The 26502-nt window shown below is 38.1% G+C and overlaps 1 protein-coding gene and 1 long non-coding RNA gene across 2 annotated transcripts in view; one reads left to right on the top strand and one right to left on the bottom strand.

Annotated features, from left to right (window-relative positions):
• Positions 1-26502, bottom strand: part of LOC310724928 (uncharacterized protein) — a 254798-nt gene that overhangs the window by 15659 nt on the left and 212637 nt on the right. The gene's annotated exons all lie outside the window — the stretch shown is intronic.
• On the top strand, positions 5755-6580 carry LOC310733672. Its single transcript, XR_014535845.1, has 3 exons — positions 5755-5812; positions 6089-6272; positions 6499-6580. It is a non-coding gene; the product is annotated as an uncharacterized lncRNA (long non-coding RNA).

Below are 26502 nucleotides of genomic sequence, written 5' to 3'. Positions count from 1 at the left end.
TCTCTTCATCACAGAGAGCATTCAATGATGGTATTTTTTTTCTTGAAATCCACTTTAGTAAAGTCAGTGATGTTTGATGTCCTTAAAGAAACTGAAGTTGAGGTATTTTCTTGCAGCTTTAGTGCTTTGTTCATTTTGAGCTCTGAAAGCAATATAGGTGACAGTTAATGTGGGGCAGAACCTGATTCACTTAAACATCTGTACTTTATAATTTATCGCATGGATTGGCACAAGAAAGTGGATGATCTTTCAGCAGTCATTCTGACAGGGTTAACACTGGATTCACCTCACAACACCTGAACACTACTGCTGGATGGAGCAGCGGGTGCGTGCACGAGCGGCGGTTGGTGAATGGAGGGTGGAGCCGGGGGGAAACGAGCGGTGAGAAGCAGATCTGTGGCTGATGGGACTAATCAGTGTGTGTTCCTGTCTGATGAACTGTTCTGTATTGGTCCTGTTTACTTCAATAGTAAGGAATGTAGACCTGAGATCCTGATTATTGGTCTTTTATTACCCATAAGGCAGTGGTTTTTACCCTTTTTTGAGGCGTGACTCATTGTTTACATGAAGAAAACACAGTGCATGTAGGGGTACGGTCTCAGGAGGCCTGCAGTAAGTGTGCTGTGTGCATGTGATTGATGAATGTGCAGGTAGAAATTCAACTGAAACTGCATTCAATCTGGTTGATTATCAAGCAAGTTATTTTTTAACTACATTTAAGTTCCCTGTTATAGGATAACTTGCAATTTTGTAAATTCCAACTGTATTTCCATTCATTCCTGTTAATACCGAAATATTCCTGATAATTCATATGGGAAGTTTCCAGTCTTGAAAATTCCTGCAACCACATTCCTAGGAAATACATGAGCTGTTCCTTGGTCTTGGGCACAGGGATATTTTGCCTGCCTTTTTTTTTTCTTTTAAGTTTTACATTGTTCTGATATCAGATGCCCCAAGAAATTGCAGTTTAGACACAGAAGCTTTGTGTATGTGAGGATCCTCTATAATTATTTGGAGAAAGAGTCTGGTGTCATTATGCCATGGCTTGGGAAGTCGGGATGTTGTTAATAAATGTGAACCAATTTAATGTCATACAGTGTCTCTGTGTTCTACATTACAGTGGGGTCTGAGGTTCGGTTCCTACCTGTGTTTTTCTTCTGCTTCAAATTCCTACATGTTCTATGAAAACCAATTTACAGTCATTTTCTTTTTCCCTTTTTCTTTTTCTGTTCTTTATTTTTTTTTAGTGTTTCTTTGAGCATACAACATACAATACAATACAATACAATACAATACAATACAGGTGTGAACCTACCTGTCATGATGAGTGTATTTGTAAATTATCCGCTAGGTGGCAGTAATGGCACACTTACCGGTAAGCTGTAGAAGAACTCATGTAGAAGTGATGATGTTACAGTGCAGTTGTTGCATGTGCAGACCTGTGATGGAGTAAAAGAGATGTTCCTCACTAAGAGTTTTCTACACTGAAGTAAGAAACATACAGAGAGAGAAGACAATTGTGTCTTGTTGTTGGTGATGTATTTTATCTAAACAGTGTATTTTCAGTCTGTGGTACGGTTAGTTTTTTTCTGCAGACTTTCCTGATGCCCCTAAACTGATGATGATGATGGTGACAGCATGGCCAAGTGTTTTGTCTCATGACAGCACTTTGACGTAGCTTCTTGTGTTTGACTTGTTTGCCGCGAGTTACGTGTTTGTATTTCTCTCTGCGTTTTCAAACAAACTTTACTATTAATCTCTCCTTTTTTCCTCTTTTAATAATCCTAAATTGTTTTTTTGGCTTTCTGTTTTGTGCCTGTAGTTAGTTAACTCGACTATCACTGGTGTTGACTATATTCATTCCCTCTCACTTTATCACATCTCTGTATCTTAACTCTATCTGCTATTATAAGCACTATGCCGGCTGTGTGTCTGCCTTTGAGCACAGGTGAGAACTCGTTCGATGCCCAGCTGTGAGAGCGGAATGCGGTGCTGGAAACATCCCAGGTGGACGCTCACTCGTCCCAGGTAAATTCCCGGGTTGAATCTAACGCTCCCAGCACCTCAACTCCGCGTGTTTCTCTGCCCAGGCCCACGGACCCTGGATGCTGCAGCAGCGGAAGACACGAGCCAAGCCCCGGTCGAGGACGTCTCCCCCACCACCACCACCGGCCTTCGAGATCTCGACCGAGAACCGCTTCGCCCCTCTCTGCGAGACGGAACGTCATACTGTGATTCTTGGAGATCCAGAGACAAAGGTAAGGTGCACACTCGCTGTTTTCCTGGTGCTCGTGTTCTCGATGTCGCTGCGCAGGTACCAGCGATCCTGAACGAGAACTTCGCAGCGGTTGTTCTTCATGCCGGAACGAACGACACCCGGCTGAGGCAAACGGTGATCTTAAAGAGGGATTTCAGGATCCTGGTGGAGACGGTACGCAGCACATCACCCACAACGAGGATCATAGTGTTAGGACCTCTTCCCACTTACCAGCGAGGGGCTGAGAAGTTTAGTAGACTCTTTGCACTAAATGAATGGTTACAGTCATGGTGTCGAGAGCACAAACTTCTCTTTATTAATAACTGGAACTGTTTCTGGAAGCGTCCGAGGTTCTTCCACCCTGATGGCCTGCACCCCAGCAGAGTTGGAGCAGCAGTGCTATCAGATAACATCTCTAGGATACTTCACACCATCTGACTGGTAAGACATCAGGAAATTTACGACTATGAGAACATTTATACAAGAAACCAAATAGTTACAAGTTCACACACAGTCCAGTTTATAGAAACCGTATCTATTCCTCATGTAGTAAAACCAAGAATTAAATACACAAGATCCAGAAATAATCTTATTGCAGTTAAAACTGAAAAATGCCAGATAAACAAACACCAAAAAGTTCTAAAGTTTGGTCTTTTAAACATCAGATCACTTGCACCCAAAGCACTGATTGTAAATGAGATGATCACAATGATAAAGTGCTGCTTGTAGGAGATTTTAATATTCATGTAGATGATGTAAACGATGCTCTAGGATTATCATTTGTCGACTTATTAAACTCTTTTGGGGTTAAACAAAACGTCACCGGACCAACTCATCGTTTTAACCACACACTAGACTTAATAAGATCCCACGGAGCAGACGTCACTGATATAGATATTTTACCTCAGAGTGATGACATCACTGACCATTACCTCATACTGTACACACTACCGGTAGAGCAGATTAGCCGTGTTTCACCACGTTATCGACTTGGTAGGACTATTGTTCAGACCGCTAAGGACAGATTCATAAATAACCTGCCTGATTTATCTCAATTTCTTACTAAACCCATAACTGCTAATAATCTTTATGAAATGGCTAACAACATAGACCTTATCCTCACTAGCACATTAGACACTGTTGCCCCCATCCGGTTAAAAAAGGTTAGAGAACAAGCACCTGCACCTTGGTATAATAGTCATACGCATGCCCTCAAGAGAACAGCACGTAATCTGGAGAGAAAATGGAGGAAAACTTAATTGGAGGTATTTAGAATTGCGTATAAAGACAGTATGCTCAGCTACAGACAGGCGCTAAAAGCTGCTAGAGCTGAACACCTAAACAAACTCATAGAAAACAACAAAAACCATCCCAGGTTCCTTTTCAGTACAGTAGCTAAATTAACTACAAATCAGGGATCTGAAAAATGTGTTCCATCACAGTTTAGTAGTGACGACTTTATGAATTTCTTCACTGAAAAAATGTATAGCATTAGAAAAACAATTGTGGCGGTCCAACCTCTGACAGCATCTCCTGACACAATCTCACCTACAACTCCACAACTACACTGTTTTACATGTACAGGACAGGAAGAGCTTTATAATGTTATTACCAAAGCTAAATCAACAACATGTCAGTTAGATCCCATTCCTACTCATCTATTGAAGGAAGTGTTACATACAGCTGGTGAGCCTCTTCTCAATATTATTAACTCCTCACTATCTTTAGGTCACGTCCATAAATCCCTCAAGTTAGCAGTTATTAAGCCCCTCATTAAGAAACCTCATTTGGATCCAAATATGGTATTGAATTGTTTCACCTGCTTTACTCCACTCCTACTGCTGTAGTGCCCTCTACCTCCACCCCCACCATTATACAGCCTGCACTTTTATGTAATTTAAAAAGACTTTTATATGTCATTATCATATAATCATATTATCATATAATGACATATAAAGGGGGATTTCAGCGGTGTCTGAGGTAAGATTCAAACCGGCATCATTCACATCAGAGATTCTCCCTGGGAAGCAGATAAAAAGGCAGTTTGCTAAAACCATAACAAATGTCCATCATCTTTCCATTTCCTTTCATTTTCTTCCATTTTTCTATTTTTTCTTTCTCCTTTTTCTCTTGTCCCTCCTTCCCCTTCTTTTCCCCTCTTCCCACCCCTTAACAGACTATCGATCCCCAGCTTCACACAGCTCACATCCTCAACTCTCAGTCTCACACTGCCCTCTAGCGGCACTATCAGGACGTGCTTTATGCTCCATTCTGTACTAATGTGACTTCTGTTTGTGTTTTAATGCAGTGATTCTCAATCTTTTTCTGCCATTTACCACTTCAGAGGGGTGGATTTTTAAACCCACCTGTCCTCCGTCACCTCAAAAAAGGATAATGAAATTCTTTAAGTTTAAAAAATGTCTAATTTATTGAACTATCCAATTCTAAATGAACATCAAGTAGCATCAAAAACAAAAATAGAGAAAATAAAGGTGTAGTTGTGTTATCTCTTGGACTTTGTCACTTTGCAGTCTGTGCAAAATAGAGCAAATTCATTTCATAAATCTTTTCAAAACGGGGTTGTAGACTTAATACTGTCACTCTCAAGTCATGTTCAATATTGAGCTGAGATCTGTGTTTAGTTTTCAGTGTAGCAACATCTGAAAAATCTCAGAGATGAGATGTGGCAAAAGGAGCAGGATAAAACAGTTATATTTTCTTTAAGGCTGATTTTTTGGTTTAAGCTCCCACCATCTACCTTTTTTGTCTGCTTGTGCTGAATTACATGCTTGTTTTTTTGTGGTCAATGTCACAAATAAATGAAGAACAAATAAATAAATAAATCCTGCCGTTCATTGCGCCCCACCTGTCATATCTTTGAGAACCACTGAGCTAGGCTAATTAGCCAGCTAAATAATCTTAGCTTCAATAGTTTTCATCGTCGGTCTAAATATTCTGCATTTAGTGCGCTATAAATAAACTATAAGGGTCTTAATAACGAATGTATTTGTCTTTTGATCAACTTTTAGTAAAATTTTCTAAGAAACTAGCTAACACAAAAACAGCGCTAGCAAACACGGCTAGCATGAGGCTAATGATGATGTCTCCTACACCATTAGCCGAAATGTCCATTTCTGCTCACTGCAACATTTCTGGAAATATTATCGCTTTTTTAATCTTAATTTTTTTAGTCAGATTTAGACTCAATACATTTGTCCACACAGTGTAGATCAGGCGCAGGATGTAGAATCACTGAAAGCATTTTAAATGGGATTCATTGGTCTGTTTTGTGTACATGCAGGATTCAGGACCATTTTTATTTTTAGTTAGTTTTGTATTAAAATAATATTTCTATAGTGTCTGTGATTCAAGTGTCTGTGATTCATGTGTCCAACTGGTCATGTGACCAAAGTGATACTGCAGAAACGTTTCTATGACGTCATCATCAAAATTCTAGTATCCCCTTGACAACCATCAAACAAACACACAGAAGCAATAAAAGCAGCAGCAGCGACTGATAAACATTATAACTATTCATCTACTACTGTCTATTAGGTACCTGATAAGTAGCTTTGCTATATATATAGTTATTCTGAATACTTTTTAGACTGTTTTGTTTGCTTTTTGTTAACTTAATTTTTGTACTGAGAAATGTAGAAATGTAAGATCTTTTAAACCTGTATGTTTTACAATCTTTTAACATTTTAGAGTAGAAACTGATTGTAGTTCACTCATACTGATGTTTTTCTGTTTAAGACTGTAGGTTTGGTTTGGTGTTTATTCTCTTGTTTATAACTGACAGTTTGTTTGTTTGTTTGTTGTTTTTTTTAGATAAAAATGAATTCGAGTATTTCAGCACTGTATGTTGGTGATCTGCACCATGAAGTGACAGAAAACATGCTGATGGAGAAATTCAGCTCTGTGGGCCACGTTCACTCCATCCGGATCTGCAGGAACTGGAACACCGGCGTTTCACTCAGTTACGCCTACGTCAACTTTTACCAGCGAGCCGATGGTAATTAAATCCTCATTAAACCCCGATACACTATTTCTGCATCCATACCAGTTTATTGTCTACTTAATACTCCAGGAGTAATTTCTGTATTATTTTACTACTTTATTATGTGAATATGGTCAGGTTTTGTGCCTTAAATAAAATTTGAGAGTGTTTTCTCCTCACCCATCTTTCCCCAGTCTTTTTTACTGAAATGAATGACCTGTAATGAATTTTGTTTCCTCAGCTGAGCGAGCGTTGGCAACACTTAATTGTGAGCTCCTTATGGGGAACCCTATGAGAGTCATGTGGTCTCAGAGGGATTCCACCATGAGGAAAAGCGGCAACGGAAACCTGTTCATCAAGAACTTGGACCTGGAGAAGATTGACAGCATGGCCCTTTTTGACCTGTTCTCAGTCTTTGGGAAGATTCTGTCATGCAGGGTTTGTGCTTTAAACTGTTTGGATTTGAATAACATCTGTATAGCATGATTAGCATGTTTTCTACTAAAGTCCTGTATTAGATCTGTTTGATATGAATTGTGTGTTGACATGACGTGTCTCTCCTGAAGGTTGTCCGTTACAAGACGGGGACAAAAGGATATGGATACGTCCAATTTGAGTCTCCAGAGGCGGCGAATTTGGCAAAAGAGAAACTCAATGGCAAACTTCTTAACGGCCATAAAGTGTAAGCTATTAATATAAAGTGTGGGTTTGGTCATATGAGGGGATTTCAGTCAGCATCAGGGGTAATTTTTCTGGTGTCGGCATAAAGACTAACAGCGGTGTCTAAGAGCAGTGTCTCTGTTGTGTTACAGCTCCATCCAACACTTTAAGTCTCGTAAGGAGCGCGAGACTGAGAAGAACCACCACACCCAGGTCTTCATTAACAAGCAGAAGACCTTACTGAGACCAGAACACCAGGATAACCCTGTCCATCATAACGTGCAAAGGATGAAGAATGTGCAGGTGAAGACTGTACCCTAAACATCTACCACCCCATGCTGTCCCCATTAAAATGATTTGATGCTGAAGTTCAATATTGCAGTTAAATGGGTTACTGGCTGAAAAGGTTAAAGATCCTCCTCTAGCTGGTTCCCTCAAGAGCTTTTTGCTAGCAGTGATGATGATCTGATAAAACAAAATGGAATGAAGTGTTTACAGCTGTGTGTGTCTTTGTGTTACAGACTCAGAATATGACTCCCTTCACACCAAGCCAGAAGGGAGAGCGAAATAAAGAAAATGCCCCAGCAGTAAACACAGTTCCTGCTGTAGAAGAGTGCACAACTGTGGATGAGAAACCAGCTCTACCTCAAGTTCCAGCTGTGGAACAGAGTCCAGCTCTACCTCAAGTTCCAGCTGAAGAACAGAGTCCAGCTCTACCTCAAGTTCCAGCTGAAGAACAGAGTCCAGCTCCACCTCATGTTCCAGCTGTAGAACAGAGTCCAGCTCCATCTCATGTTCCAGCTGTACAACAGAGTCCAACTCCATCTCATGTTCCAGCTGTAGAACAGAGTCCAACTCCACCTCATGTTCCAGCTGTAGAACAGAGTCCAGCTCCATCTCATGTTCCAGCTGTACAACAGAGTCCAACTCCATCTCATGTTCCAGTTGTAGAACAGAGTCCAGCTTCATCTCATGTTCCAGCTGTAGAACAGAGTCCAACTCCACCTCATGTTCCAGCTGTAGAACAGAGTCCAGCTCCATCTCATGTTCCAGCTGTAGAACAAAGTCCAGCTCCATCTCATGTTCCAGCTGTAGAACAGAGTCCAGCTCCATCTCATGTTCCAGCTGTAGAACAAAGTCCAGCTCCACCTCATGTTCCAGCTGTAGAACAAAGTCCAGCTCCACCTCATGTTCCAGCTGTAGAACAGAGTCCAGCTTCATCTCATGTTCCAGCTGTAGAACAAAGTCCAGCTTCACCTCATGTTCCAGCTGTAGAACAGAGTCCAGCTCCACCTCATGTTCCAGCTGTAGAACAAAGTCCAGCTTCATTTCATGTTCCAGCTGTAGAACAGAGTCCAGCTCTACCTCATGTTCCAGCTGTACAACAGAGTCCAACTCCATCTCATGTTCCATTTGTCGAACAGTGTCCAGCTTCATCTCATGTTCCAGCTGTAGAACAGAGTCCAACTCCACCTCATGTTCCAGCTGTAGAACAAAGTCCAGCTTCATTTCATGTTCCAGCTGTAGAACAAAGTCCAGCTCTACCTCATGTTCCAGCTGTAGAACAGAGTCCAGCTCCATCTCATGTTCCAGCTGTAGAACAGAGTCCAGCTCCACCTCATGTTCCAGCTCTAGAACAGAGTCCAGCTTCATCTCATGTTCCAGATGTGCAGGATGTATCCATGGCTGCAGCACCCCAGAAGCGCTTAACCATTTACATGTTGGAGTCTGCAGATTTTGAAATGCAGATCCAGATGGCACGTAAGTGTTACACTCACACACACACACACACACACACACACACACACACACACACACACACACACACACACACACAAGCAGTTTCAGTAACTCACACTCTCTCTCTCTCTCTCTCTCTCTCTCTCTCTCTCTCTCTCTCTCTCTCTCTCTCTCTCTCTCTCTCTCTCTCTCGCTCTGCAGATGATCACCTGTTGCCTCTGGTAGAGAAAATCCACCCGGCTGAAGCGAATAAAATTTCATGGATGCTGATTGGGAGTGAAAACAACTTTGAAATCATGAAGATGATTTCTGATCCTGATCTTCTGCAAACAAAAGTGAGCAAACACACACACACACACACACACACACACACACACACACACACTAATATTATATTTAGGAATGATTTGTAATAAGTGGTTGTAGTAACGAGTGTATTATTATGTTAAATAATATTATATTAATATGATGATTAAGTTTTGGTCATGTGGTAACAAAACCCCACCCACCAATTCCTCATTTACATCTATTCATAATCACACACATCACTCCTCTATTCACTCTTTATATGCACGTGACACACGTGTGATAGAAGTGTATATGTGTGTGTTTGTGTGCAGGTGCATGAAATGAACATGATCCTAAAAACAGGAAAAGCAGGAGTCAAGTCGGTGAGTATCCTCACACACACACACACACACACACACACACACACACACACACACACACACACACATGATGTGTAGACTAAAACTCCTCTGCATTTTTCTTTCAGGAAACAAAGATGCTCTTTGGCACAAAGAAAAAGAGGAAGAACAAGAAGAAAAACATATATTTATAATAATAATAATAATAATAATAAAAAAAAATATGATATTAATATTGCACGTTATTATATTTTTTATGTTTATATACTTCTTTTTTTATTATTATATTATTTAGGAAAATAAATAAAAACAATCCACAATGTAAATGTTTTCGAGTGTTTTGAATCGTGATTATTAAACATTTTATAAGAACTTTAAGAGGAACTTGTCAAGTGATTGTGATACACATGCATGAAAGAAGAACATTTTAATAAATATTTTCCTGAAACCAGCAACAAATCAACATCACACTTTTAAACCTTCATTCATACATATTTATAAAATCAAAGCTTTAAATGTATCAATATTTTTAAAACTACAAAAGCTCTTTTTTAGCCAGTGACATACAGTGCAGTATTATAGCCTGATGATTTTCATTTATTTCATAGAGATTTTATACAAATAGTTTGTAATTCTTCTTTCTAATTTTATTCTGCATGTGTGGGTGTTTCCTCTATTTGTGCACCAGCTCTCATAACAGTTCCTACTGCTGTAACTGTATAATAAAGGCATTTAAAACACTATAAATCTATAAAAAGTGTCTACGTCCAGCTGGTTCAGCATCTCCATCATGAATTCCACTGATGCTTCATCTGCTTTAGAGTCACGTGAGCTCCATCCACCAACACTACAGGGATGTGGAGCTCCCTGCCACGTACCGTTTCATTTCACTAATTCTCCAGGGCAGACCCCCGAGTAGATGTCAGAGGGGTAGAATCAAATCTGCCCTTCCCAAGTGATGTTATTGGAGTAAACATGAATAAACCTCTACCTTTTCCCAAATCATCCCCTTAATCCTTTTTTGAAGGAAAGAATAGTATGTAGAAATAAAATCCACCCTCCTATAAAATCTACAGCTTTAAACCCAACTTGTAATCTCACTGAACTGAAGCATTGATTCACTTAAATCATAGTACATTTGTATCATTTGTAATGTATTATTAGTGCAGTTGCAGCTAAATGTAGAGCTGCTACTAGATGAAAAGGATTAGAGGTGATGTAGGGCTTTTGTGTGTGTTTTCAGAAGAATCCAGACTCTGGTGAGGACTATGAGGTCTGTGCTGATGATCACTAAATTGACTGAAGATCACGTTCACGTTCTTAGTGGTTTTTGATGAGGAACATAATCAGGATCCCCACTCTGTTCAGATTGAGTTTATAATTGTTTACATCATTTAACAAACATTTAAAATATATATATAAATAATAAGGATAATAATAATGAAGATGATAATGGGTTCAGCAGGTTCACAGAATAATTCATGAGTCACTGTTCTATGTACAATAAAACATTTTATTTTTAATGACTGAAAATGCTACAAAAATGTCAAACGATAAATTATAATTGATGCAAACACACAAAGGTACAAATACAAATACAAAACAATAGATACAAATAGCAGTAAATCCACAAAAGTAAAATCATAACACAACTATATAATATTAGCACAAATATTTATAAACAGTAAAATGATATCAAGTCTCTGAGTGGCTTAAAATACCGGAAATAAATAATTAGAGGAGCAGAACTGGAATAAACAGCAGGTGTGGCTGCAGATGAAGGACTGGATGCAGATGAAGGACCGGATGCAGATGAAGGACCGGATGCAGATGAAGGACTGGATGCAGATAAATCACTGGCTAAAGGAGATGGACTTTGACTACCAGGCTGTAAAGACACATATTGTATATTATTAACTTAAAAATAATAATGATGATGATAATGACATATGAAGGTCTTTTTCAATGACATGAATCTGCATTGGTACATTTACATTAGGTTTGGCTGCTGAATTGTTGCTGAAGGATCCAGCAAACTGTGACTTTGTAAACTGTGTGCTAAAAATGTAAAGATCTGATTTCCCTTTTGAAGAAAACACAAAATCTTCTATCCAATAAAAGACAATATGACTATAAAATATAAAAATAATGAATGAGCAGTGATAATGTAAGTGCAGGCTGTATAATGGTGGGGGTGGAGGTAGGGGGCGCTACAGCAGTAGGAGTGGAGTAAAGCAGGTGGAACACTTGCAGCAGGTGGAACACTTACAACCTGGTAAAAGAACAATAAAGAGTGTGGAACACAGGTTTTATTTACCTTTAAGTCCTGGTATTTTTTACAGATTTAAATAAGAAGAAACATCGCAAAATCTAACATTCACACATTAATATGTTTAATCCACAATCATCTCTGTACACTAGTGAGAGTCTGAGGGCAGAAGTGAAGTGATATGAAGATCATGAGCTCTTCTACAGCTTACTGGTAAGTGTGCCATTACTGCCACCTAGCGGATAATTAACAAATAAACTCTCAAATACAGGTAGATTCACACCTGTATTGTATTGTATTGTATTGTATTGTATTGTATTGTATTGTATTGTATTGTATAGTATGTTGTATCCTCAAAGAAACACTTAAACAAATAGAAGACAGTAAAAGAAAAAGGGGGAAAAGAAAATTACTGTAAAGTGGTTTTCATAGAACATGTAGGAATTTGAAGCAGAAGGCAGAACAAGAAAAACACAGGTAGGAACCGAACCTCAGACCCCACTGTAATGTAGAACACAGACACACTGTATGACATTAAATCAGTTCACATTTATTAACAACATCCCGACTTCCCAAGCCATGGCATAATGACACCAGACTCTTTCTCCAAATAATTATAGAGGATCCTCACATACACAAAGCTTCTGTGTCTAAACTGCAATTTCTTGGGGCATCTGATATCAGAACAATGTAAAACTTAAAAGAAAAAAAAAGAGCAGGCAAAATATCCCTGTGCCCAAGACCAAGGAACAGCTCATGTATTTCCTAGGAATGTGGTTGCAGGAATTTTCAAGACTGGAAACTTCCCATATGAATTATCAGGAATATTTCGGTATTAACAGGAATGAATGGAAATACAGTTGGAATTTACAAAATTGCAAGTTATCCTATAACAGGGAACCTAAATGTAGTTAAAAAATAACTTGCTTGATAATCAACCAGATTGAATGCAGTTTCAGTTGAATTTCTACCTGCACATTCATCAATCACATGCACACAGCACACTTACTGCAGGGCTCCTGAGACTGTACCCCTACATGCACTGTGTTTTCTTCATGTAAACAATGAGTCACGCCTCAACAAAGGGTAAAAATTACTGCCTTATGGGTAATAAAAGACCAATAATCAGGATCTCAGGTCTACATTCCTTACTATTGAAGTAAACAGGACCAATACAGAACAGTTCATCAGACAAGAAGTCACTTATAGTTACTCAAGTACAGTAACAAAGTACATTTACTCAAACACTTTACATCACACACACACACACACACACACACACACACACACACACACACACACACACACACACACACGTGCTCAGCTCTGCTCGGTGTCTTTCTCCTTTTTCTCCTCATCACCAGTCACTAAAACAGAGCACACTGATTAGTCCCATCAGCCACAGATCTGCTTCTCACCGCTCGTTTCCCCCCGGCTCCACCCTCCATTCACCAACCGCCGCTCGTGCACGCACCCGCTGCTCCATCCAGCAGTAGTGTTCAGGTGTTGTGAGGTGAATCCAGTGTTAACCCTGTCAGAATGACTGCTGAAAGATCATCCACTTTCTTGTGCCAATCCATGTGATTAATTATAAAGTACAGATGTTTAAGTGAATCAGGTTCTGCCCCACATTAACTGTCAGCTATATTGCTTTCAGAGCTCAAAATGAACAAAGCACTAAAGCTGCAAGAAAATACCTCAACTTCAGTTTCTGTCAAATTCCTTTTCTTTAAGGACATCAAACATCACTGACTTTACTAAAGTGGATTTCAAGAAAAAAAATACCATCATTGAATGCTCTCTGTGATGAAGAGACATTAGACATGATTGAAATTCAAAATCTTTATTTATTTAAATAAAAAAAAAAAATGAAGATGGTGAAACAACATGCACACTAAAGTACATGAAATGTTCGTATTTTACCATCTTCCTCTATTCCTGAATCATTTTCCATTTCTTCAAGTTGCTTCAACAGATCCTCGAAGCTGTCGACGTCAAAGGCTGGTACGGAATCCAGGATCTCTGTGCTGTTGTGGGGGTCTTCAGTATGATTCAGGGCTTCAGACTGGTTAAAAAAGTCACAATCCTCATTTAAAATGGAAAAGATGTCGTTGTTGAGCAAAGTGATTTCCTCCTCGTCCTCGAGCTGAACCTCACTGCTTGTACACTCAGACCCATAGCAGGTGCTGTAAACAGAAGTGCACAATTTTAGCTGCATATTAAAGTAAATGAGTGGCGATTATGGCGATTATTTAAGATGCAGAGTAAAACTTCATTTGCATGTCATTCTTCTGAAACTGTTCCAATGCAGTTTACTAACTCACTTGGTCTGGCAGAAAGTCGACTCAGAAACAGAAGGGAAAAGAGGAGGATCAAAGCAGAAGTCTTTAGGAGACAGCAGTTCTTGGTGGCTAAGGCCGGGGAACTGATCACTAACTTCAGGCACGAGGTCATGGACTGGTACTTCTTCTAGCATGTTCATGACTATGTGGTGGTTTGGTTGATGATCAGGTCTCCTCTGTGAGTCACTACTCTGCACACTGCCTTTTCTCCTTCCCTTCTTTGGAAGCGGTTTATAAACCCAATCTACATGATAGAAAAAAAAAATTTCAAGAGTAAGAAGCAACATAAAAACAATAAAAGTGTCAGAATTGATGTGTTTGTTTTGTTATTTTGCCATTTGTCCATAAAGAAAGTTCACCTACCAGGAAACAACTGTTCGTGTTCCTGTTTAAGCCTCCATGATTCAGTGTAGTAGGGTTTCTTCTGTTCTTCACTCAGTCTGTTCCACTGGATCCCAAGCTGCATGCTGATCTCTGCAGAGCTGCTATTTGGATTGGCCTTGGAAAAGATGGGCCTCTGTTTCCTCGCCCAAACCATGTAGGCATTCATTGGCCTTCTGATGTTGCCTTTTTTATCTCTGCACTTGGCAACATTAAATGTATCTACAAAATAAAAGCTGTTACCCGTCTTATTATCTGTCATTATTTCTCCTTCTTTCTTCTGAAAGTCGCTCTTTCTGGCTGAAAAATCTTTTTTGGTGTCTTGGAGAGCGGATTGTTCAAAACATTGACGCTTATCACTAAAAACAATTAAAAACATTTCAGCTGTTTGTTTGCGCTTCATTGCTGTGATCAGTAAATGTTTGTGTTGAACAGCACCACAACAAAGTTGTCATGACAATAAAAGCCAGTTGAGGGCGCTATCAGAGATACCGACGTCACAAAAGAGGCTGGGCTTCAATGATTCAAACGCAGACACGGAAGCTGAAAACGGGTGGTGTAAAGACAAGCGAAGTGGTGTGTGATTGTAAACCCTACACGAGTTCCTATAGCGCTCCTCTGTTTAGACACAGTAGGGTATTAAAATATTAAGAATTATATTATTTATTAGAAAACACGTGTTTGCAGTTTGGAATGTGATTTTGATAAAAAAATTATGGGGTTTAATTTTAGGTTTAATTAGTTAGTACTGCATTTAGGGACCTGTTGTTGTTATACTTAAAGTGACCATTAGGGGGAGTAGAAGTGCATTGAAAATAGAGAATGAGAGAACACGTGATTAGCGCGTGTCAGATGTGTGTTATGAGCTATTAGAAAATAAATCATTCATTCATGCTACCTGGCCTCGCTTCCTTCTGTTTCCTGACAACACTGCACTTTTAACAAGACTTTATTTAATTTCCCTTAGATTATTCATTATACTTACCTTCTCTGAACACAAACAGATGTTTTACTTAAACACATGGTAGTATTTATAGTCTCTGTTTATCTTTCAATTATAATCATCTACTTATCAAGACGTTTGTAAGTAAGAAATTATCATAAGAATAAAATAATCTGGTAAATTAATTACAAGGTAAATTAACTGTAATACATATTTTTTTTAGAAAACATTCAAGTCCAAAAATGTATTTAAAAAAGAAAAAACATTAATGAAAGATGTGATTGATTTTGATCTGCCGCCAGTCTTTTTACAAGCACTTAGTGTTTTCTCAACTGGTCCACGACTACACCATAATATGTATGCGATTTTTTATATTGGTATGAAAATAAGAAACTAAACTCCTATAAAATCATCTCAGCAGTAATAAAATCAAGATTTGGTGATTTCTGTAAAAAGTTTGGTGTGGAATGGACGTCTCTGTTCACCTGTGTACAGCAGCACATGGGGAGGACAACAAATAATGACAAGAAATAAAAAAGTGACAAACTTCATTTGACTTTTCCTTCATCACCCTTATATATATTTATTTTAGACAAATGTATCCACTTTTTCCTGCAAGTCTGTGATCTTTATGCTAATGATCAGGAGTAAACATAAAATGAGGAACATCTCTTTTCCCCTCTTCACTCCGGTACCGATGGTCCTGATCACCTTTCCACCTGTTTGGGGATTTTATGGGTGATTTGTTTCTCAATAATAATAATTATAATAATAATAAATGATAAACTCTGTGTTTTAAAGAAAATAAAATCCATAAAGCTCAGAAACTCACCGTTCCAGGGGTCGTACAGTTCGCTTCATCCCGGCAGAGGGTCTTCATCCTCCACCTGGAACACGGCGTCTCTCGGAGCTACAGGAGGAAAATCCAAGTGATGCTGAGGAAAGAAAAGTCCAAACAAATAATATCAAATATATAATATACCATATTTCATATAATAAAAATCAAAAGTAATATTACAGAGTTGAATCCCAGTGGAAACGCGAATCCGAAGCTGCTGCTTTTCAAAAGTATTTGGACACTTGTCTTTTCCAGCCAGATGTGGTTCATAAATTCACATAAAATGCATAATGCTTAAATGCTCCATCCAGCCAATTAACATGCAAACTGTGGAAACACTTCATATAAACAGAATGTAGATTAAGTAAAAGCATTTTAAATGAGCTTCATTTGTCTGTTTTGTGTACATACAGGATTCAGGGCCATTTTTCTAGATTGATATTTGAAGGTAATTTTGTATTAAAATAATATTATTTTATTGTTGGTGCTTTAAGTGCTTTGGGACTCATGTGTAAAGCAGGACATGTGATCAGAGTGATTACAGTGATATTTAGATATAATAATAATAATTTACAAATAAAAATAAAGACTCCGTCCTACAATGTAAATGATTTCGAGTGGTCTGGATTGTAATTATTGTAATTTTATAAGAACTTAAAGAGAAACTTGTGAAGTGATTGTGATACACACGCATGAAAGAAGAAAATTGAATTGAATGTTTTCCTGAAACCAGCAACAAATGAATATTACATTATTGAAACTTCATTGTGTTTTGGTGTGAAGTTATAAATGGTGGAGTTTAATAAAGAACAGAGCTCCAGCTGTTGCAGGGGTTTCAGCATGAACTGCTCTTCTTCAGCAGGAGCACATCTCACTGACATTGACTGACTTCATTGCTGAGACTTTTAGTTCGAAAAATTGAATTAATCTTCAAATTCAGTGTGTTTTGGGAGATTTGGAAATAACTTCTCCATGAGCACTCTAGTTATCTCAGGGGGATCCAAAATCTGGTCCCAGGGCCAAATGCAGCCTGTAAACAGATGTTAATTGGTCCTTGGTTTTCCTATAAGAATGTATGATGTATGGAAGAGATGAGCAGCAGCATAATTCAGAGCAAGAAAATAAAGTCAAAGAGGATAAAATACATACCTACGTGTTTATTTCTTTGGATTTTGGTGAGTACACAGTTTGTAATGTGTAAAAATGGTTGTATATGGAATTAGATGTGTACTGATGTCATTGTGTGAGAGAAAATGCAAACTCAGATCTTGAACAATGGGATTCTGGTGAGTTTTGTGGTATTAAAAGGTAAAGATGTGTGTTGGTTGATCAGTAACGTGTATATGAGTCTGAACTGTTCATATTGTGTGATAATGACGATGAGGAACTGTTTAATTAGCGTCATGTGACTGAGTGTCATATGATAGTGGAAATAGTGGAAACCAGTGAACCGACTCTTCTGGACTTTATTATTTAACTCTTTTGAACTGAGTTACTTGAACTGATTCAAAGGAGTCAAATTACTGAACCAAATCTTTTTTTAACTGAATTGATCAAACTGAATGGAGTTGTTGAAATAAATAAATATCATTTTTATTTAGTTTTACTTTTTAACCTTTATTTTAATATTATTTACTTTTGTCACATTCCCCAACATTTTATCATGTGGATTTTATTTCTTAGTTGAATTTAAATGAAGTCCAACAGTTTAATAATAAAAACAAAAAACACACAATTTTAACTTTTTTTTTTTTTTTATATTACAATAAACAATTTTTTTTACTTTATTATATGTATAACATGTGCTCACATGCTGAATCTAAACCTGCCCAGAGCTTAGAGACTTTTTGCTCTCCAGTGCTGCCATTTTCTGTTCTTCATGAATTATTGAAGAAGTTGTGTATAAAGTAATTGATCTGTCGTTTGGCCTTTAGTTTATCCTTTTATTTATTTTTCATCAAATGATCTCTCTCATCCTTTGCAGTCTTCTTCTCTTCCTCACAGTGAATCAGGGAATTCTGGAGATCCCTGGTGGTTTGGAGCTGTAAGGTGATCATCTCCTCCATGTCTAGTTTGGCCTTCATTATTTTCTTTCCTAAATTTATTTTGTTAAAATTCCAAAGTTTCCTCCAGCTGAGCAACACGTTCCTCCAGTCGTTCTCTGTCTCTCATTAAATAATTTTTCTTTTCCTCACAATGATTCAGGGAATCCTGCAGCTCTCTGATGGTTTGAAAATGTACGTTGGTCATCTCCTCCATATCTAGTTTGATCATCTCTATTTCCTTTTCAAATTTATTTTGTTCAAAATTTAAAGTGGTCACCAGCAGAGCAAGACGTTGCTCCTGTCGCTCTCTGTCGCTCCTCAAATGATCGCTCTCATGATCTGCACACTTTTTTTCCTTGGAGTGATTCAGGGAATCCTGCAGCTCTCTGATGGTTTGAAAGTGTCTGGTGGTCATCTCCTCCATGTCTAGTTTGATCATCCCTATTTCCTTTTCAAATTTATTTTGTTCAAAATTCAAAGTGGTCACCAGCAGAGCAAGACGTTTCTCCAGTCGCTCTCTGTCGCTCCTCAAATGATCACTCTGATGATCTGCACACTTCTTTTCCTCAGAATGTTTCAGGGAATCCTGGAGGGACCTGGTGGTCTTGAGCTGTAAGTTATTACGCATCTCCATGTCTAGTTTTGCCTTCTTTCCTTTCTTTCTTTTTAATGTGGCCTCAAGCTGAGCGACACGTTCCTGCAGTTGTTTTTGTTCTCTGGCCCAGCTTTTTCTCTCACGTTCTACAATTTTCTCTTGTTCCTCATGGAGGTTCAGTGAAGACAGAAGCTTAGTGATGTTCTGGAGGTATTTGGGGTTTTGCTTAAGGATTTTCAGGAAAGACTGGAGCTCAATGGAGGTCTGTTCCAAAGTGACCTCGAGCTGAGCAGCACGTTCCTCCAGTTGTTTTTGTTCTCTTGCCCAGCTCTGGCTTCTCTCAGTTATATCCTGTTCCCGCTGCTTTCGCTCAATAGCCAAAATAGCCTTCAGCTTTTGCACCGTCTGTAGCAGAAAGACTTTCTCTTTTTTCTCTTTTGTTATCTTCTCTATCATCGGATCCAAATCTTTTACTACTTTCTCCATGTGTTCAAGCTTCTCCTTCATTTCAGCAATCTGCTCAGATTTCTTCTTTCTCCTAGTTTGAAAAATTTCTCTAAACCTTCTGAAGAGCCCCATGTTTATGCTTCTTTACTCACACGCACAAACCTTAGGAAATGAGAGAAAAACGCGTTCATACATACAATCCTGATCCTAAAATAATAAGCAAAGAAATACATAATTTCTACAGTGACTTGTATTTGTCTAATTCTTTTCCAAAGGAGTGTGATGACTTTTTTAAAAAAAATTGACATTTTATTCCTAAGATTGACAATGAATTAAGAGATCTTTGTGATGCACAATTATGTATGGAAGAACTCGATTTAGCTGTACACAAACTCAAATCAAACAAATCGCCTGGTCCTGACGGCCTTACAGGAAATGTTTATACATTTTTTTGGAATGATTTGAAAATGTTACTGTTTAATGCCCTTATTGAATCTATTGAAGATGGTTCATTGGGCCCCACAATGAGTCAAGGCTTGATTACATTAATCCCCAAACCAGATAAAGATCATAGATTTTTAGATAATTTCCGCACAATCACTTTACTTAACAGTGACTAAAAATTTTCACACACGTCTTTGTCAATCGATTGAAAAAAGGACTTAATGGAGTAGTTAATGAGGTTCAATCGGGATTTCTTAAAGAAAGATCCATTCACAATAATGTAAGGCTAGTAATGGATATGGTAGAATACAATCACTTGATAGAGGATGATGGATATATTCTTTTCTTAGACTTTAAGAAAGCCTTTGACGCAGGTTTTTATTTAAAGCTTTAGAAAGCTTTGGTTTTGGTGAGCACTTTGTCAATATTATAAAAATGATCTATAAAGGTATGAACAGTTCTATTTCTCTTCCCTATGGTACATCACAAAGATTTCCTGTTAGTCGTGGAATAAGGCAGGGATGCCCTCTGTCCCCTCTTTTATTCATTTTGGCTGCGGATATGTTGTCTACTTTAGTTATTCATGATCAAACGGTACAAAAATTCTAAGTATTTGGTAAAAGTTTAGCAATTAGTCAATTGGCAGACGATACTACACTGTTCTTAAAAGACAAAGACCAAATTCCTCTGGCTATCTCATTAGTTAATGTTTTTTCTAAGGCATCAGGACTCCAGTTGAATCTAAGAATCTAGGCATTATAGTGTTACCAAAGACCAGAAATTAAGTACGAAAGAACATTTTGATAATAACTTGCAAAAAGTAAACCGAATATTAAATTGCTGGTTACAAAGAGACATTTCCATTTTTGGCCGAATCTTGCTAACGAAGGTTGAATATTTATCAAGACTGATTTATCCCGCTCTTTCTTTGGCTCCTCCCTCAAATTTCATTAAAATATGCTCCCAAAAAATTTCTAATTTTATTTGGAAGCACAAAGCCCATTATATAAAAAAAGCAGACACTACAAAATCCTATGAACAAGGTGGTTTGAATGTAATTAAATTTGAAAACATGAATATTTTGTTAAAACTTAAATGGTTAAAAATGTTTCTATGTAAAGAAGAGAGTTTTTGGTTTACAGTTTCATCAGCTTTGTTTCAAGAACTTGGTGGAATTACATTTTTTCTCAAATGTGATTTTGATTTATCTAAACTCCAAGTGAAACTAAGCCCTCTTAGTACTCTTATTTTGGAAATTGGCACATACACACAATTTTACACCTCATAATGCTTCAGTTTGGAACAACAAATATATATTGCACAGGAACAGATCTTTATGCTATAAGAATTGGTTAAACAGAAGTATATGGTCAGTAAGAGATCTAATGGATGAACAGGGTCACATTTTAGACTATAATGCTTTTACTTTGAAACATGGCTTTGCCTGTCACCCGGAAGAGTTTTTCACTGTTGTTAATGCAATACCTTCTGGCATAAAGATGCTGATGAGATGTTCCTCCTGTTCCTCCTAAAGCTAAAGAAATACACTTCAGAATTTTTAATGAGATTTATCCTTCTTACAAATTCCTAAATCAGAAATTTAATATAGAAATTGTCCCCTGTTCCTTTTGTGAAAGCCATTCTGAAGACACGGATCAGATCTTTCTCTTCTGCAATTTCTCCAAACTCTTCTGGATGTCAATTCAGGACTGGTTGATAGAAAAAGAGGTGGTTGTTGATAGTTTTGTTTTTCCTTTACATCATATTTTATTTGGAGTACCTAAAGACTGTTGTGTTCATTCTTTTTGCCTAATAACATTGTAATATTAGCAAAATATTTCATTCATAAATGTAGATTCTTTAATTCCCCCCCCCCCCCCCCTCACACTACTTATTATATTAAAAAATGACTTCAAATGTTTTTTCAAGGCCCTCAATAAGATGAAAGTGCAGAGTGCTGTGAAGCTGCTTTATTTATTGACATCATTTAATTAATTGTGATACTGCCCCTAATATTTATCTTTATTTATTTATTTTTTCTTTTCTTTTACTCACTATTTAAGTTCATGTAAATTATAATTTCAGATTTCTATCTATTTATTTTCTTTTTTTTTCTAAACAATTTATTAGTTATACTGTGTTGAGCCTGTAATATTTATCTACATTGTAAGTGTATATTTGCTTTTGTTGTTTATATACTTTTGTATTCAATAAAAAAAAAATATATATAAAAAAACCCCAAAAAAAACAAAGGCGACAGATGGCGCACCCTGACTATTTTATTCATTAAAAAAAAATACAACGTTCTGTTTATATAGTGAGCATACACAAATGAAAGAAGACCCTTTACAGATTTAAATGATGTATTACTTTGACATTTTTGATAAAATAGGACCGAGCAGTTTAAGCTCTTTTTGCTGGCATCTAAAAAAAAGCACGATTGGGCGCCGGCAGCAATTCAGACTCCAGAGGGTTAAGGAACATCAAACATCAGTGAATTTACTAAAGTGGACTTCAGGAAAGAAAATGAAGTGATTGAATGCTCTCTGTGATGAAGAGACATTAGACATGATTGGAATTCAAAATCTTTATTTAAATAAAACTTTAAATTGGAATTCAATATAAAATGAAGATGGTGAAACAACATGCACACTAAAGTACATGAAATGTTCGTATTTCACCATCTTCCTCTATTCCTGAATCATTTTCCATCTCTTCAAGTTTCTTCAACAGATCCTCGAAGCTGTCGACATCAAAGGCTGGTACAGAATCCAGGATCTCTGTGCTGTTGTGGGGGTCTTCAGTATGATTCTGGGCTCCAGACTGGTTAAAAAAGTCACAATCCTCATTTAAAATGGAAAAGATGTCGTTGTTGAGCAAAGTGATTTCCTCCTCGTCCTCGAGCTGAACCTCACTGCTTGTACACTCAGACCCATAGCAGGTGCTGTAAACAGAAGTGCACAATTTTAGCTGCATATTAAAGTAAATGAGTGGCGATTATGGCGATTATTTAAGATGCAGAGTAAAACTTCATTTGCATGTCATTCTTCTGAAACTGTTCCAATGCAGTTTACTAACTCACTTGGTCTGGCAGAAAGTCGACTCAGAAACAGAAGGGAAAAGAGGAGGATAAAAGCAGAAGTCTTTAGGAGACAGCAGTTCTTGGTGGCTAAGGCCGGGGAACTGATCACTAACTTCAGGCACGAGGTCATGGCCTGGTACTTCTTCTGGCATGTTCATGACTATATGGTGGTTTGGTTGATGATCAGGTCTCCTCTGTGAGTCACTACTCTGCACACTGCCTTTTCTCCTTCCCTTCTTTGGAAGCGGTTTATAAACCCAATCTACATGATAGAAAAGAAGAATTTAAAGAGTAAGAAGCAACATAAAAACGATAAAAGTGTCAGAATTGATGTGTTTGTTTAGTTATTTTGCCATTTGTCTATAAAGAAAGTTCAAATGTATCTTTTTCCTGCAAGTCTGTGATCTTTATACTAATGATCAGGAGTAAACACAAAATGGGGAACATCGCTTTTCCCCTCTTCACTCCAATACCGATGGTTAATAATAATTATAATTATAATAAATGATAAACTCTGTGTTTTTAAGAGAATAAAATCCATAAACCTCAGAAACTCACCGTTCCAGGGGTCATACAGTTCGTTTCATCCCGGCAGAGGGTCTTCATCCTCCACCTGGAACACGGCATCTCTCGGAGCTACAGGAGGAAATCCAAGTGATGCTGAGGAAAGAAAAGTCCAACCAAATAATATCAAATATATAATATAAAATATTTCATATAATACAAATCAAAAGTAATATTACAGAGTTGAATCCCAGTGGAAACGCGACTGATCCGAAGCTGCTGCTTTTCAGCTGATACACACTGTGTGGTCAAAAGTATTTGGACACTTGTCTTTTCCAGCCAGATGTGGTTCATAAATTCACATAATTCACATGCACTTAAATGCACCATACAGCTAATTAACATGCAAACTGTGAAAACACTTCATAGAAACAGAATGTAGAACCACTGAAAGGATTTTAAATGGGATTTAAATACCCGCTACAGAGGGAAGCAGGAGCTTTTCTGTAGCTCTTATTGCTTTTATGTTCATGGCACAGGACCAAATATCAGTTTATTTTATATTTCCATAATGAGCTGGAATAAATCATAAATGCTGCGGTGCCAATGGAAGATTAAGGAGAAAAAGAGTCTCCAGGGACTCTTGTCATTTTGGATGTTATTATTAAGGTTGGTAGTCGATACATCAGGTTTCCCTTCACTGTGGCACACTGACCTGCTTCAGCACATGATTCCTTTATCCTGACACATAGCAGTGTAGGGAACAGACTACAGGCAGCTGCAGGACGTGATGACTGGCTTCTTGGTGACTTTAACAACATGTAGAAATTGTAAACATTGTCCTGATGTAGTCTATAATATGACAGGTGACAGAGGCTTCACCCCTCAGATGCTCCTCACCTCCTTAAATGCAGATGTGGAGCTCTGGATGTCTCAGATGGAAGATTTCTATACCACCCGGAAAAAGTGTGTAAGATTATCAGGGTGTGTGGTGTTTTGCACAATGTGGCACTGAGGACCAGTTTCCCTCTCCCTCCTGACCTCCCTCCCCCTCAGCATTATGACCCCGAGCCACAGCCCCCTGCCCCACAAGAGGAATATAAACTTAGTGGAAGAATCCATGAGGAGGTCATACGGCGTTTGTAAGAAAGACAAAAATCATGGTTGTTAATAGTGTTTATTGTGACTCTTTGTAGTAAAAGATTCAAATCAAAATAAAAAAAAAGATTAAAAAAAGATTTGACAAAACAGAAATAAAAAATTATCAAAAGACGAGACGATCTACAAGATACAATAGCTTTACACTCAGCTTTATACTATTGACTATAAGTGTAAAACTATCATAAATAGCAATAAGAGAAACAGAAAGAGGAAAAAGGCATGTTCAGACTCTCTGTTTCTCTTGTCGGCTTCTTCTTTTTCTATTTCTCGTTTTCTTTTGAATGTTTTCTTGTCTCAGCTGAGCAACAATTTCCTCCCATCGCTCTCGGACCCTCATATAATGTTCTGTTTTATTCTCTGAAGTCTTCTTTTCTTCCTCACAGAGATTCTGGGTATCCTGGAGCCCCCTGTTGGTCTGAAGCTGTAAGTTGTTCCTCTCCTCTATGTCAAGATTAGTTTTCTCTCTTTCGTCCTCTTGTTTTTCCTCAAAATCCAACGTGGGCTCAAACTGATCAACACGTTCCTCCAGTCGCTCTTTGTCTCTGATCAAATGATCTCTCTCCTGCTCTGCACTAGTTTTTACTTTTTCACAGTGATTCTGAGTATCCTGGAGCTCCATGGTGGTCTGTTCCAAAGTGACCTCAAGCTGAGCAACATGTTCCTCTAAATTATTTTGTTCTCTCGTCCAGCTCTCTCTCTCACATTCTACAGTTTTCTTCTTGGTGGTCTGTTCCAACGTGACCTCAAGCAGAGCAACATGTTCCTCCAGTTGTTTTTGTTCTCTCCTCCAGCTCTCTCTCTCACATTCTACAGTTTGCTCCAGTTCCTCATGGATTTTCAGGGAAGACTGGAGCTCCATTGTGGTCTGTTCTAAAGTGACCTCGAGCTGAGCAACATGTTCCTCCACTTTCTCTTGTTCTCTGTTCCAGGTCTCTCTCTCACAGTCTACAGTTTTCTCCAGTTCCTTATTGATTTCCAGGGAAGACTGGAGCTCCATGGTGGTCTGTTCCAAAACAAACTCAAGCTGAGCAACACGTTCCTCCAGTTGTTGTTGTTCTCTCGTCCAGCTCTGGCTTCTCTCAGTTATGTCCTGTTCCTGCTGCTTTCGCTCAGAAGCCAAAGTAGCCTTCAACTTTTGCACCGTCTGTAGCAGAATGGCTTTTTCTTCTTTCTCTTCTCTTATCTTCTCTATCATTAGAAGAGAAAATGCATCCAAGTCTTCTACTACTTTCTCCATGAGTTCCAGCTTCTCCTTCATTTCAGCAATCTGCTTAGTTTTCTTTGTTCTTCTGCTTTGAAAAAACTTTCTCAACCTTCTGAAGAGCTCCATGTTTATGCCTCTTTACTCACAAGCAAAAACCTCGGAAATGAGAGAAACAGAGACGCGTTACCAATTATAGACGTTGCCTTACTGTGACGTCACAGGGAGATGCCCCGCCCTCCGTCTGTGACGTAACCCGGTCTCTCTTAACCGGACTATGCGCATGCGCACATTACAGAGGTAAAAAGCGGATAAAATATCATGTCTTCACAGCTTTTCTGTTGTTCCTGAGAGAAGAGCGATATTACAGTCATTAATAAGATAAAAACGGCTGTAAACTGTGTATAAAGCGAGTGAATCCGAGTTGAGAACCGGAAGTTGACCGGAGTGACTCTATGAATGTTGCAGAATCTTAAATGACCAGTAGGTGGCAGTGTGATGTGTATTAGAGCTCACTGTCACAGCAGGTCATTAGAAGTAGTGGAGCTCTAATGACGTCATTAATAGAGAGGACAAGACACACAGCAGTTTGGGATTCTTTTATTGACTTTATTGATGAATTGATTTGGAGTATGATTGTGTTTCTGATCAAAGTAAGTTCATGTGTATGGAGTAAAAACAACCTGTACATTTCTCACTTCCAGACAGTATTATGAGATGTTCATCTGCTGGAAGTTCATGTTTAATGCTGCATGTTTTATAGGATTTATGAGCTGGAAGAAATGTTTCTATATTGGTTTTGTTTTCAACAACTGGTGCATTTTTATCTGCTTTTTCCCCTCAACTATAAGGTTGAAACCATTTGTTTATTAAATGCATTATTCACTAAATAAACATCAATGAAAACTGGATGATTTGTTTTTATTGAATGTAAAAATATTAATTT

This window comes from Silurus aristotelis (assembly GCF_946808225.1).
Source record: "Silurus aristotelis genome assembly, chromosome: 1".
Taxonomy (NCBI): domain Eukaryota; kingdom Metazoa; phylum Chordata; class Actinopteri; order Siluriformes; family Siluridae; genus Silurus; species Silurus aristotelis.
This window is presented reverse-complemented; position numbering and strand designations above follow the sequence as displayed.